The sequence below is a fragment of the Sciurus carolinensis genome, chromosome 7 (genome assembly GCF_902686445.1).
Source record: "Sciurus carolinensis chromosome 7, mSciCar1.2, whole genome shotgun sequence".
NCBI lineage: Eukaryota > Metazoa > Chordata > Mammalia > Rodentia > Sciuridae > Sciurus > Sciurus carolinensis.
The window spans coordinates 8,354,791-8,365,372 of record NC_062219.1 but is presented as its reverse complement, the minus strand read 5'-3'; the positions used below and the strand labels follow the sequence as shown (position 1 = coordinate 8,365,372).

The 10,582-nt window shown below is 47.6% G+C and overlaps 1 pseudogene; it reads right to left on the bottom strand.

The window, feature by feature from the left end:
- Positions 1–224: 224 nt before the first annotated feature.
- On the bottom strand, positions 225–775 carry LOC124989148 (60S ribosomal protein L21-like; annotated as a pseudogene).
- Between the last annotated feature and the right edge of the window lie 9,807 nt (positions 776–10,582).

Sequence of the window (10,582 nt, the reverse complement as noted above, 5' to 3'; positions counted from 1 at the left end):
GAGACACTGCTCACCCAGGGTCACTGTGGCACACTTCACAGGAGCCACACCACGGTCAGCAGATGAATGGATGAAGAAAGTGAAGTGTTATTGAGCCATAAAGAGGAGTGAAATTGTGTCATTTTTAGGACAATAGATAGAACTAGAGATCATCCTTTTAGGTGAAATAAGCCAGGTTCATAAAAACAGTATTGCATGTTTTGTTGTTGTTGTTGTTGTTGTTGTTTAAAGTTCACAGACTTTTATTTTTTTACATTTATTATGCCATGAATTCATAGGGAATAGGTTCCAGCAGCTCAGGCTCCTTTCCATTTGTTCTCACAAAATGTGCTCCTCTGGGTGGAGCAGGCTGGCGTTTCAGCTGAACCCAGTACCTTTCTCTTTGGCTTCCTTCTTTTTCTGATCATTTTCCTTCACACATTTCAGGAAGCTGTCTCGGCTCTGAGAGTGCTTAATATGCTCAATACGCACATTAATCCTCTTGGCAAGAATCTTGCCCTTAATTTCCTTATTCACAACAATCCCAACAGCATGCTGGGTAACATTGTAGACTCTCCCAGTTTTGCCATGATAACATTTATGGGGCATTCCTTTTTGAACAGTACCCATTCCCTTAATGTCTACAATATCACCTTTCTTATAAATTCGCATATATGTGGCCAAAGGAACAACTCCATGTTTTCTAAAAGGCCTAGAGAACATATATCGGGTTCCTCTCCTCTTTCCCTTTGTGTTCGTCATTTTGGCGAATTACTGGAAGATGGCGGTTCCGGCCGAAGGAATATTGCATGTTTTCTTTCACATTTTTCCTAGAGGGAAAAAAAAGATAACATGAAATTAGAAGGGAGAGCATTAGTGAAGAGGAAGGGGGTCAGGGGAGAGGAGGACAGGGGCAGGGTGGAATGACCAAACCACATGCAGGCATGAATATACCACAGTGAAACCCACTATTCTGTGTCATTAATATGCATGACATTTTTTTAAAGTCTGTCTTTCCACCAACTTCTTGGCTTATTGCTGTTGCTGGAAATTCTGTAAATGTTTCAAATTCACCAGCGGCATCAGGGCCCTTGCTTTTCATGTATGCAAACTGCCATTTTCTCTGCAGCGAGATACCCAAGCAAATGCTGTGAGCAGAGCCGCGTGATCCTGTGCCCACAGGCTGGATCATGAGGAAACATTAGAAAGCAACAATGATTTTGGAAAATATTAAATCCTTTCCTTATACTGTGAGCAATTCTAAATTCAGACTCCCAGTCCCTAAACCTGCCACCTGGAACTGGACGGGTTCAGCTCTGTGGCCACCGTAGGTGCCCTCAGATGAACACCCTCTTACGCCCCCCGAAGACTTCAGATTATGACACCACCGTGACTTAGGTACCACATTCTACATGATGCACATGCAATGTGGGCGCTGGCAGAGGGCGGGAGTGAGCATCCCTGCCACTCCCGCTAGCTGGGCAGGGCTGTGGCTTATCCACCTATGGCTCCTTAGGCTGCCAACGGGAATGACATTGGAATCCCTGCCTTGCTGTGAACTCGTGCTTTTGTAGCAGGTGTGGATCCTAATCCCGCAAGCTCACCTAGAATCTTGTGTGTCTTAAAAGTACTCCTGGATTTGTTCCTCTTAGAAATAAATTACAGAGGAATTATAGAGAAATGTAAAGCTGTAGTCTCAGCGGTACTTGAGCTCTCTCATCCAAAGAAAGAAGACGATAACTCAGATAAAGCCATAAAGCTGGCACAAGCGGATGATAGTTTTCAGTCAAAAAAGAAGAGGCAGAAGGGAGACTTCGAGCAGCCTTAAAGAGTGAACTGTGATGGTCAGAAGAGTCATATGCGGATTTCCTCTTGGTTCAGTGAGGAGGTGGAGACAAGGGAAGAGGCCCACAGAGGGACAGGGATGCTGCTGCCCACGCAGCACGCAGGAAGTCGCCTTCCTGCCGAGGCTTTCCAAGAGAGGCAGGGTCTCTCCCCTTCCAGAACACTCTGTCCAGGCACAGCAGCCCTGCCTTCTCAAATGCTCCTGGCTGTGGCTATACCTGGGCCAAACCAGGAATCTTTATGATTGACTCAAGGGGGACGGAACCGGGGCCACCAAGGGTGGGTGCCTATGCTGTTTGCGAACTCTAGATCTCCGGATGCAATGCATCATGGATGAATCTTTAAAACTCTGCTAACTGAAAAAAATGGGTGCACAGACCTGCAGCAGAGAAGGCTGCCTCTGCCTTCCTGGTCATGGGCACACAGCTTGTGCTCCTGGTGACTTCTCCCAAGGCTATCAATCGTGCATCTGTTTACAGCACGCTGAGCATTGTGTTCAGTCACGTCGATGGAATTCAGCGCTCGGAGGCCCCAGTGAGGCCCCGTCTGGCAGTTCTGGGGCTAGCACGTCGGTGCTGTTGTGTGCTCAAAGCGACAGACTTCTGAGAAAAGCAGTCTTCCTAGGGAACATTTCGGACATGGACAAGAGTAGTGCTTTGCTGATTTTTGCTCTCTGTCCCTCTGTCTCACACACACACACACACACACACACACACACTTTTTTCTGGACTCAATTTTAGTGCATCTCCAATGTCCTGTCATTGAGCTGCACACAGTTCAGAAGTCTTCTCTGACAGATTGCTCTTCCTTTTTTAAATATATAAAATCACCACGACAGCATCACACTTTAACAAAATTAATGAAAATTCCTTATTACTTGTTAATATCCACCTGGTACTCAGATTTCCCCAACTGTCCCAACGGTGTCTTTGCACAACAAATATGTTGAAATCAGGATCCGAACGCAGCCTTGTGTTGCTCCCAGCTGGCATGTCAGGGACTTCTTGGGGTGTCCCTTCCCCCAACTTTTCCAAGCACCGATGTGCAAGCCAGAGGGGAGAGCAACCAGGGTTTCTATCTGATCATGGGTTAAAACTCTGGTGTGACCTGACTCTTTGGGAGATGGGCACCACACGGGACCTCTGTCCTTCCCTGACACAGTAGCACAACTGAGGCAGGAAGATAGATGTCCCATCGGCAGCCAGGACGAGGGCCTCAGGGAAGGACAGGAGGGGAGGGGGGCATCATGCCAACCTGCAAGGAGACAGCGGGTCTGAAAGACATCCTGCAGCTCGCTGCTCCCTGCCAGGGTGAGCCAGGCCATCCTCTGAGTTAGAGCACCGCTCTGTTCTCAGAGCTGCAACGGCAGCCGCCTTTCCTTGGGTACCCTCGCCCTTACCCTAGCAGCAGCCGGCCATAGCAGACCGCTACCAAAATGCTTCCTCTAGGCATGTCGAAAGCCACCCGGTGAGGCCGGTCCTCTTAAAGATGTAAATAAGGGATCACAATCAGACCCTTCTGATTGGCTCATCACACTCAGTGCTTGAAGGGCTTCACTGGTCCACGCTGGCATCCCTCGCTCCACCAGTCACCTGTGCCGGGCCATCAGCTGTGCCTTGAGAACCCCGAGACAAGGGACACCCCTTGCCGTCCCTCCCTGGGGCCCCTCCCTCCCCCACAGAGCTCTGCTTTCTTTCCATCACTCTAACAAATCCTGTTACCGTGCTCACTCCGGTGTCCAAGGATTTCACTCCTTGAAATCGCAAGACAAAGAACCGGGCGGCCTGTTCCTTGAAATCGTAACTCCGCCTTACGCAGCTCTGATCTCGGAGCGCGTCCACACTCTGGGCCGGCGCAGGTTGCAGGCCTGGGCAGCCTGGGCAGTCCACCTCCAGGTAGCTCTCGGCCCAGGCAGCTCACAAGTAATCCTGCGCCTTCAGAGGAAGGAGGCTCACTCCCTGCCAAGGGGGCTCACTGCAAGTTCATAGGCGAGCACCGCTGTGACGTCCAAACTGCAGTGAAAACGTCAACAACAGCCTGAAGAGCAGCAGGCTGCAGGCAGGCGGTGGGCGGCAGGAGAGGGCTATGGCGTGGGGCTGCAGGGAGACAGGCCCCTTGCCCCCACTGCTGTCCTTCCCCGACCCCCAAATGGCCAGGTTCTCTTGGGGACAAGACGGCAAAGCAGATTCAGGAATAAACAGGGCACCCCTGGAACATCCATCACCGAGGCCCAGGGACAGGCCTGCAGGGCACTGGCCCAGTGGCCCTTCCCCAGACCCTCAAGGTGACCTTCAAGTGACCTAGTGTCACATAGGAAGTATCACTCTGGGTTTGGACCCACTTGGTTGCAATCATTAAAATAATAATCCCAGGGTCTGTTTTTTTATTCGTTCATTTTTTTTTTTCTGTAAAGAAGTGTCTTACACAGCCTCCAGCTGGTCTCAGATGGGGGACCCTCGCGGGCTTCTGTGTTCACTCACCCCTGGAGGACTCCTGGCTGTCACTGCTCGTCGCTTGTGACCCACCTCGCCCGTGTGGTGAAACCCACTGACCCCTCTCCTTGTTCCACACACTCCCCTCCCCAGTTGCAGGGCCCCATGTCGCTGAAGCCCCTCACCAGAGCTTTTCAGGGACCAGGCCGCGAACTCATGCCGTCCAGAGTGGAGCTCAGGAAGCCTGTTTCAAGAGGAGCTCATTTCCAAAACACAAAGCCTGCATGATTCCACTCAGGCAGAGCACCCGACGAACGTGGTCAAAACCACAGAAACGGAGAGCAAGATGGTGGCTGCCAGGGTGGGGGAGGGAGGGAGACGAATTCAGGGTTAACAAGTTGTCAGTTTGCGAGACGAAGGAGTTCAAGAGACTGTTTGCAGGACACTGTGAATGTACCTTTCCCTACTGAGATGACAACAGAGTGGCGTGTGCCTTTTACAATAAACGCGTGTGTGTTTCAAGCCATCTTACTCTGCTTTGGCCCTGATCCATAAATAACGAGCTTCTATAGTTCCGTGGTTCTCATTTTTACACTGCCCTACCTTTTGGGGGTCTGGGGAAAGCGAAAATTTCTCCATTCTGAGATTCTATGCCAGCAAAGTTTGTTGGCATTTTTGGTGTGATTGGGTTTTTAAAATCTGTATTTCACTGGATCTTGGAGAAATTGATCTAAACTAAACTCCTTTTATGTAGTCAGTAATAATGCCACCCAGATATTTTCATTTTACTAACCAAGAGAGTAGGGCGTTGCATTTTTAGCATTTACCAACTTCTATCTTCTATCTCTAAAAGAAATTCCAGTTTTGGAATCTTCGGGAGTTTCTTCTAGACACATTTGTGGTATCTTCAGCCAGAAATGCTTTCACCTCCTCCACTTGTTTCCTGAATGTTGACTAGCTGTCAAAAAATGCCAGATTCTACATTAATCTACAGTCTTTTCCAAATGGCTGATCGTTGGGCCAGAAAGGGAGCAAAAATGCCTATTTGGCAGTGGAGATGGGACCATCTATCTCGTTCTGAAGATTATTCTAGAATCAAGATACCTGAGGTTGAGAATAGGCTTTTTCAAGGAGTCTCCTGGGCAGGGGGTGGGCACAGGGTAGTTGAAGGCAACTAGCCAGTGTGGATCACAAGGCAGTCGATTGCCTGCAGGGTTTTTTTGTGTTGTGTTGGGTTTTGCTTTGTTTTGTTTTTGGTACTGGCGATTGAATCTAGGGGCACTGAACTATGGAGCCACATCTCCAGTACTTTTTAGTTTTTATTTGACCCAGGAAGTTGCTAAGTTGCTGAGGCTGGTCTAGAACTTGTGATCCTCCTGCCTCAGCCTCCCAAGACCCTGGAGGAAGTAGGTCACTGGGGCATGGCCTGTGGGACTTTATCTGTCCCTTTACCCTTTCTGTCTGTCTCTCTCTGCTGCCTGGCTTCCCAGCCCCTGGAGAGCTTTGGAGAAGGGGACACCCAGGACCATGGATTGAAGCCTCTGCGAGATGGAGCCAAGGTGTGATGCTGTGTGTAAGCAGAGACTCTGATTCTGATGGACAGTGAGTGTCAGGAGCCCCTGGATTATAACTACAGCCTATGGTTTTCTGTGACACCCTAAGGAGGTGAAAAGGCAACCTCACCTCTTCCCAGGACCTCTGCAACGCCACTCTGGTGCTCTACGCCCTGCCGTGCAGAGACGGGCCCTCACCCAGCAACACGGCATCCCGGGCCTCACCCACACTGATGCGAGGAAAACCCGCTAACAAGACCATCAAGCCTTCGAGAAGCCTTCGAGGCCATGTGCTCTTCATCTTGGTGTCAGAGTCCCTTTACCTGAGGCTTTCTAAACGTGAAAGACACTATTTGAAACATGGCTGCCTTTTTAAGCTATGCCGACCAAGGCTGCCAACCCCAGAAGAAAACCTTTTGTGTTCACAGGTCTGTTGCTGCATTGATGGTATCATGAAGTCAAGGAAAGCTGTTCTCCCTAAAGCTAGTGTGTCCCTCAACTGGGTGACCCTCTGGGTCTCTGAGCTCTTTCTCAAAAGGAAACTGAAGAACCCCACCCTACGCTGTCCCAGAGCCAAGAGGGGAGGGTTACCAGTAGTCCACGGGAGTGTTGAAGGCGCTACCCCAACTCCTTTTAAAATTTTATTTTTCCTTCACATCCAGATTTAGCCCAGGAAATGATTTATTTTGAACATTTTTAAAGTTTCCAATTAAAAAATCTTGGAAAGTAACTGACCTATATTTACTGTCATCATATTTTCCAAATAAAATTCCAGACACATGGTCTGATAAGTATGTGTACTCACCACATGATTTAAAAATAAAGTGATCGCTTTTCTTTTTCCTGCTTGAAGAAAGATTCCTTATTAATTTTAGAGACTGAAGAAAGGTCAAAGAATAAACTAAAAACATCTGCAGCCCCATCACCCAGAGGTAACCACTGTTACTATTTTGGTCCATAATTCTTTTCATTTTTAATCTATAACATGATAATTTTTTATCAAGTTGAATATCACACCATATATATAAGTTTGCATCCTGGACTTTCCTATGAAAGCTACGTGTTATGGTTGGATCTGGAATGTTCTCCCAAAGCTTATGTGTTATGCAACATAACAGTGTTTGGAGGTGAGATGATTGGTTCGTGAGGGCTCTGACCTCATCAGTGGATTAATCCATTTGGTGGATTAATACTTTGAATGGACTTGTGGAACAAGGTGAAAGTAATAGGCAGATCAGGCATGGATGGAGGAAGTAGGTCACCGGGGCATGGCCTTTGGGACTTTATCTGTCCTTTTATCCTTTCTTTCTGTCTCTCCCTGCTGCCTGGCAGCCCTTAGCTGAGCAGCTTTCCTCCAGCACACCCTTCCACCATGATGCTCTGCCTCACCGCAGGTCCAGAGCAATGAAACCAACCCACCAGGGACTGAAACTCCTGAAACCAAGAGCCAAAATAAATCTTTTCTCCTCTAATCTTCCCTCCTGTTCTTGCCAGGTATTTGGATCACAGTGATGAAAAGCTACCTAGCACACATATCACAAGGACTTTCCCATGTCATTGAAGATTCTTTGTAAACTTTATTTTTAAAGACAGAGAAATATTCTATTTCTTCATATACCAAAATTATTTTATTCATTACACATATCATTGAGCATTCAGATTTGCTGTTATTATTTTGTTTAAAAATACTGCGATGAACATTCTTGTACACATATTTTGGCTCACACTTCTGAAATTGTCCATAGTATGGCCAAGAAGAAAAAATATTGCATAATAGAAGAGAAATTTTTTAAATCTCCATAAAAATTATAGACACATTATATCAGTTTATACTTTATACCTGTTTATCAAGGAACCCATGAGAAAACATTTTAGATAAGTACTATTCCAGAACATTCATGTCTTCTTCTTTGTCGAGCAACTATTATGTGTCAGACACTGTGCTACCTTCTTAATATACACTATGTCATGAGAAAGGACAAGGTGCTATGATGAGTCCCATTTGCAGCTGAGGAATGCCAGGTAGCTAGCACAAAGTCAGATGGCACACTGATTGTAAAGCTGCAAGTCAACAGCAAATGGATTTCGTGTAGGAGTTCATGTTTTTGACCCCAGTGACCTTGCTCTACTCTCTCCACTCTAACAGCTCCTCAGCAAAAGTCTCATGGACAGTCTGCCACTAGGGTCAGCAACCCTCATGAGAGAGTCCTGCCACCCGGCTCTGGTCTAGGATGACATCTGACTCTGGAGCCAGTCCCTGCACACAGGGGCCTTGGACAGTTCCATGCTCTCAGTGATGCTAGCGGTTTTGGGAGTGGCAAAGAGAAAGGGTGCCCAGGTGAGCTGGAGGAGGGCCCGAGGACCCCTCAGGAGCTCCTTGCACAGAAGCATGGGTTCCATGGAAGGAGACCGAGGGAGTGGGGCTTCAGACCTGGACTGGGCACACTGAGGTCATTGCAGTCCTGCTGAGCCACGCACCACCACGGCCCTCCATCTTCCTTCCTAGGTGAACTGAGGTGGGGTTACGCAGGGTGCTCCTAACTCTGCACAATTTGCAGGATCCTCAGTGTGGGGAGTGTGGCTCATGGTCCATGCGTAGACGGAGCCAAGCGGGGCATCTACAGAGCTAGACCCATTGCCCGTAAGGCCTCTGGCCTCAGATTCTCTGCCTCCCCAATGCCTTTGCAGCCCCAGTCCTGCTGGTGTGCCCCTTTCGTCCTCCAAGTGACCCAGCATACTGTAGCCATCTACAGCCAGATGCAGGGCCTCTGCTCAGGCTGTCCTGTCTGCCTGAAAAGCTTGTCCCATCTCATCTTCCTTCCCCTGATGTCTCCTTCTCATGGTCTCCTGTGAACAATCTCAATCCCAACCTCCTACCCACTACCTCCTGGAGAACAGTGTTTTTGGTTTACCAATCTGTTTCAAGTGCCTGGAACATTCCTAGAAAATAGCAGCTCCCGATAAATATTTATGGAATTGAATTAACCACTAAACAGGTGAACTATGGATTTAGTTTTATGATGAGAAAATTAAAGCCTGAGAGATAAAGCGACTTCACCCAAGATCCCCTGCACGTTTCTGTTCCCCTCAGAGGCCTGACTTCTGGAAGGGCCCTACAGTCAGTCCCAACAATTCCCCCAATGATGCTAACGTCAGAGAGCTACAGATCTGGCTGAAGCAACCTGCATGAGCTACGTAGGATGATTATGCCTAACCCCCCAGGGAGACAGCTGCTGCTGATCCTCAGACAGGGAACCCTCAAGAGTCTCTCTGAGCAACAAGCAGGTTTATGTGCCTTTCCCTTTCTGGGCCACCAAAGCAACTAGCCAACAGCAAAGCCCCCAGAAAGCTAAGTCTCCAGAATCCCCATTGCTTTGGGCTCAGATCCACTGCCCAGCCCCTTCCTCTCCTCTGTGAATGGCTCCACAGCGGAAGAGATCCTTCCAAGACGCAAGACAAAGCGAGCGGCTCCAGGGGACGTTCGAACCACAACTCATTACAAATGCCAATATCATAAACACCTCTCTAAGTACTTCCCTTCCCTCACCGGGGTCTGCAGAGAACAAAGACAAGAAATACTTTTGGAGCAGATTCATTTTTTCCATGATCTCTGCTCTCTTTTAACGAGCAATATGTTGTATATGTTAACAAAAATAAAAGCAGATCCTGGCGATGGTTATCAAAATCAAGAATCCCAAATGTAAAAACAATTATCTTAATAATCAGTATTCTGGGATATCGCTCTAAGTCCACAAATCTTTGAGAGATCCTGACGTGAATTTCTGTGGTTTCTGAACCCCCTAAAATCGTTTACAAACCATTGTGGACATACTAATACTCATGCCTTGTTTCATGAGTGCTCAGAGAATCTCCAAGGGATGTTTCCCCCCAACACACAGAGATTCCTTGACCTACAATGGGATTATGTCCTGATAGACCCATTGTACATTGAAAATATCCTAAGTCAAAATCGCACTGACGACTCCTAACCTAGCAAACCTCCTAGCGCGGTCTACTTTAAACGTGCTCAGGACACTTTCATCCACCTATGGCTGGGCAAAGTCATCTAACATAAAGCTATTTTATGACAAAGTGTGGAACTTCTGATGGACACACACAGATGGTGTCTCCCGGCCATGCTGGGTTGCGAAAAGATGAAATACAAAATCCAAACAATGCTGGCCACCCAGAACACTGGGGAGCCCCCGTTACCCCTCTGGTGATTGTGAGGCTGACTAGGAGCCAAGGTGCCCTCTGCCCAGCATCATCAGAGCGCATGTCGCTAGCCCAGGGAAAGGTCAAAGTTCAAAATCCCAAGAACAGTGTCCACTGAATGCGTATCCCTTTTATAACATCCTAAGTCAAAAGCTCAAGAAGCAGACCACAGGAAGTCAGACTGTACTGAGAACCACTGATTTTTGACACAGTCAAGGCTTAACCAAAGCTGGGCGTGCTGCTCAGGAATAGCTCATTAGCGCCCTGGCCTCGCATGCAAGAGTCTCTCGTTCCACCCCCAGCACTGTATAAAAAAAATGTGTTAAACCCTGAAGGAGCCACAGTCAGACTTTATAGAGTGTAGTGCAATACTTGTGATAAATAATTACTAGATTTGAAAAATTTTTCTTTGGGTGTGTGTGTGTTTAAGTAGACACAATATTTTAATTAAATAGACATTTTGTCTGGTTAACTACACATAGGGCATAATAAATTAGTTTCCCAATTGTTACTTCTAGCTGTTGACAAAATTATCACCCTGTCCTTTAGCCATCTCTA